The sequence below is a fragment of the Pteropus vampyrus genome, unplaced genomic scaffold (genome assembly GCF_000151845.1).
Source record: "Pteropus vampyrus isolate Shadow unplaced genomic scaffold, Pvam_2.0 Scaffold188, whole genome shotgun sequence".
Classification (NCBI taxonomy): domain Eukaryota; kingdom Metazoa; phylum Chordata; class Mammalia; order Chiroptera; family Pteropodidae; genus Pteropus; species Pteropus vampyrus.
Window position 1 is genome coordinate 122,914 of NW_011888969.1, and position 4,740 is coordinate 127,653.

A 4,740-nucleotide genomic window follows, 5' to 3' on the forward strand; every position below is an offset into this window, starting at 1 on the left:
GGGCAGAAGGGCGGGCGCTGGCCTCTGGGACAGGCCGACGGGGCCCCCGCCCCACCAAACGCTCGCCGGCCGATTCCACAGCGTCCCCGTCCCTCTTCCGTACTGCCCTGCCATTCTGGACCTCAGTGACCGTCCACCCACGCTTCCGTCTCCCCGAGCACGGGCTCGCGCCCCCCCGGCATGCCGGCACCGGGCGGCTGCGGACCGGACGCGGGGAAGCGTGCTGAAGTTGATTCCCCGCCTTCCTGTGCTGAACTCACTTGACAGAGACGTGCCGTGTGCCACACGGCCAGGTCCCCACGCACGGGGCGGACAGGATAAGGCGGCCCCCGCTCTCCCAGCGCTGGGCACCGAGCTCCCGCCGGACGAGCGACGCCAGCCCGCAGCCACGCGGCCAGGGGACCGGCACGGCAGTCCCCTGCACGAGGGAGCATCGCCTTTCTCCACAGCGAACAGACAATGTGCAAATGTGACTTTGGGAAATGACATTTATCTCAATTCACTTGAACGTAACGTATTATTACTAGTATTAATAAGTTTAGCTCTAGAAATTGTACAGTCTCCCAAAGAGTCCTTGACCCAAAATATCAGAGGATATTAAACTGAGAAATGATCTACTGATGCAAATCACTAAGTCGATTTGCATTTGCTTACTGAACCCCATCACGGAAATTAAACTGCGTGCAGCGGCAGAGAGCCGCTGTGCGTGGTTAAGGAGACGTCTTGGTGGATCCGGGCTCGATGTCATTAATTTTCCCACTTTCCCTCATTAACAAGTAAAATGTTTTTGCTGCTTGAAAAGTTTTAATAAATAGAAAAAAGCTGAGCAGCTGACATAGTTTTTAATGTAACATACGAGGGCTTTCAATATTTTTACATACATTAATAGAGAAGCTGGGGGGAACGCTAAACGGCTCTACAACGTGACACCAGAGACTCGCCTTCCGGGAAGGGTTCTGAGCGTGTCACTTCCGGGCCTTTCGATTTGGGCACCTGCACCTTGGTCCTTCAATGCATGTCACCAGAAAGCCTGTCGCCTTCGTCCAGTGGCCCCGAAACGCCAGGAATGACCGCCGGCAAGAGTCCCCTCACAGTGGGTGCAATGCCCCCCCAGGAACCAGGCGCGCGCGCCGAGCTGTCCATGCGGCTCGGCCTGCTCGCCGGATGCAGGGACGGACACGCGCCGCCTGGCCCCACCCGCCCTGCGCAGTCACCGCACGCTCCCACGGACGAGCAGCCGATCCGGCCGAAGGCGCAGCGGACGACGCACGCGCAGCCCACAGGCCGTCGTCAGCAGGCTGCCAGAAGCGCGGGCCCAGGCCTCTGTTCTCTTCGCCCACCCCACGCCCTCCCCGACAGAAACCGTGGAAGGACGCCCCCTCGGTGACATCCCCTGCAGTGACGGGACAGGCACGGCCCACCCCTCGAGAATGACCGCCGAGACCCGTGGGCACGGGACACTATGGGCTGCACGCACCATGCCTGGGACCCCAGGGGCTTCCACAACGCCTGGTTCCAGGGTCATGCGTGATGCAGGCGGGGGGCCGGGCCGGGCCCCCAGCTCCTAGGGTGCGCGGGCCTGCAGTGCCACCTTCCTTGGAGCAGAAGACTGCCTGGGCTTGTCCTCTTCAGGAAGCCCACTGAAACCCCATGTCTAACTGCGCCAGCAGCTCAAGGCCACAGCAAGTCACGTGGCCAGCCCCGCCTCCTGCAGAGGGGGTCCACCGCTCCTGGGGCATCTGGGGAGAGAGAAGCGCCCGCCCCGTGCCCACCATCCTGATCCGTGGCCTGTGGCCCGCTGTCCACCTGCCACCTTACTCTCAAGATGACCCTTTGAATGGGTCAGTCTAGTTAAAACAATTACGTTCTGACTCAGAAAACGGGGTAAAAGTCTTTCGGTTCCTATCCTGGCTTCACGCCTGTAAACACTTCTCCCCGTTTTCCCCAGACAGAACCGGACCATCCACTCCGTAAAGCCTGACTCCAGCCGGGGCCACGCAGGAGGGAGCCTGTGCCATGCTCCGGGGCAGGCCTATCTGAAGGACTGGCCCGAGTCCCCCTCCCAGGCCGGGCCGCGTGCCGGCTCCTGCGGCTTCTCTACAGCGTTAGGCGTAGGCGGCTCAAGATCTCCTGGCGCCATCCGACCTGGCGGTTTTCATCACCGCGCCCGCTCGCGGTCCATCACACAGACAGGAGAGGGACGAGCGTTACAGGTGGACACCTCAGAGAACTCTGGGGAGAGAGCAGCGTGCAGTGGCAGCCCTCGAAGCTATGCAAAAACCCCACGGGAAGGGCCAGAGCGAGCCGCACCTGCCCGGAACTGCCGGACTGGGCTCAGGAGGGAGCAGCAGGGCCCCCCGCCATCCGCACCCCCCGGGCCTGCTGCTCTCCCCGCAGGCGGCGTCTGTGCCCCGCCCCACCTGCCCGCTGACCCTCCTCTTTCTCTGGAACGGTCACACGACATCAAGATGGCAGTGACTACATGCATAAAGCTAAGTGACCAACCAGCCTCCTTCTAACTCCAAGTTAAAAACGGCTGTTCCTCAGCGTCTGCCCCTGGTTCAGCTCCCACGTGCTGGGGCCTTTTTAGCGCCGAGACCTCCCCCACGTGTATAGAACTCGCCACTTCTTCAAAGTTTTTTCTCACCTGCGAGCAAAACCTGCCCGCACTGGCTCTGCGGCCCCGTGCTCCGGGGAGGGGCAGGGCGTGGGCACTGCCCGAGGAAGAAGGTGCCTGGGGCCCACCTGCTGCTGCCACGTGCAGGGGGGTCCGGGCCCCTCACTCCTCCGGGCTGGGCGGAATCCACCCAGGCTGGGTGCCAGGGGGTGGCAGGGGCTGGGCTCAGAGTGGCCAGAGGACTTGTTTAATGAGCACGGGTCTCAGTGTGGGAAGATGGCACAGCTGGGTGTGTGGCGGTGAGTACACTTAACGCCACTGAGCCGTACACTCAGAAGCAGCCAAAACGGTAAGTTTTGTTTCGTCGACTTTGCCACGGAAGAAGGGTGGGCTGGGTCAGGGCGGCGCCGGTCCATCCTGCGAGGGGCAGCCGTCCCGTGAAACGCGCAGCCGGCCGGGCCCGGCTCACACCGACCGAACGACGGTCTCTCGGTCATGGCTCTGTGCCGCCGTGTGGGTAAATAACCGAGAATGGGTTTCGAAGAGTTCCCACTGTAGTTGTCAGTCCGCATGACCCCGTGACACCTCGGGCGGGAGGGCAGGACCCCGAGGAGCAGGGCCCCCGCCGGCCTCCCCCGCGGCCCAGATTCTTCCTGCCCCACCGAAGTCATGCTGACAGTTCATCTCTAGGCTGCTCCGTCAGCAAAGCTGCTCAAGTTTGCAAACACATAACTTTTCATGCAAGCAAACTAATTTCCTTAGACATAATTTGTCAGAAAGTAAAAACCTAGTATGTCACATGCGAAAGTAACTAAGGGTTTTGTAATAACAGATGCAGATGGAGACCCCCCTTAAGAAAACTTTATTGCTTATATTTTAAATTCAGGAACTCCATAAATCCTGAACATGCTTTTGGCCCTCAGATATTAAGGCTAAAAATGCAACTATAAAGTTATTTGTTGATTTCGTCTCCAGAAGGCAATTTACAGTTGACGGTAATATGTCTATGGCATATGGATCTTGGGGTAATAAAAATCTGGAGAGCTCTTGAAAACTCGGGCAAAAGAACAAGGCGGTATCACGCGGTTACTTACCCCTTGCCACGGGACCCCGAGCTGGCCGATCCAATGTCAGCATTCCTCCGAGCCCTTGAAAAGTAGCTCATGGCCGAATGCAAACCGATGGAAGCCGAGACAGACGGAGAGACCCCAGAACGAGGGAAGGCAGATGGGCAGCACGAAAGCTGGGGACAGGAGGGCCCCGGAGGTGCTGGACACTTCCCTACGGCCACCTGCGGCTTGAGGTCTAAGTTCCCAGAGTGCCGCCACCCGTGCCCCCCCAGACTCCCTTCTGGACGTGGAAGCCCGTCCCCGCCCCCCACCTCCTGAGGGCGGGAAGGAGGACGGACGCCTCTGCCCTTCGCCCCAGCCCGGGCGCCCCGCACGGCCCCTCGGCCGCCCGCGAGCTGCAGTGGGACCCAGAACCAGCAGAAATGAGGGGCTTCAGTCTCGGGCCATCGTTTCCAATAAAAATTTTGTTTACTAGAGAAGATTTAAACACACCAGAAACTTTGAAGGAAATAAGTGTCCGGCTCCTTCTGACCAAAGCGGCCCCGTGACATCGCACTCCTAGCGGAGCCCCGAACTGGCTAAAACGGGTCAGAAAGCTAGTGCTTCCCCAGCTGATTCTCAAAGACAGACGACTATTTTTGGAAGGCTGCTTTTCGGGCATCTATAACAGTTCAGGAGAACAAGCAAGCTCTACCCCTTCGGAAGCGTGTGCTCTTAGTGGAAGGACGCAGGACAGACGCGTCTAGAATGCACTTGTGACACGTGTGCACACGCGCACTACACACAAGGACATCCTTCTGTGTGAGAAATAAAGTGAACGGCCAGCACGCCCCACAGCTGTGTTTCCCTGCTGCCACGAGCCGAACCTTACACGTGTTTTTCCTTGAACGGAATCCTTCCAGAACGGTCTGTGTTCCGCTCGTAGCTTGTCTGAACACGCTGGCAGAAAACTCCGGCTGAGATGCTGGGGGACCGCTCCCCGCCACGTCCTCAGCCCAATAATTCCCCACCCCCGCCCTGACCCCCCAGATTCTGCTCCACGGCGCTCACAGG

At 59.5% G+C, this 4,740-nt stretch overlaps 1 long non-coding RNA gene across 5 annotated transcripts in view; it reads right to left on the reverse strand.

Annotated features, from left to right (window-relative positions):
• The window catches only part of LOC105299533, a 183,894-nt gene that overhangs the window by 121,128 nt on the left and 58,026 nt on the right, over positions 1-4,740 (reverse strand). The window lies entirely within an intron of this gene.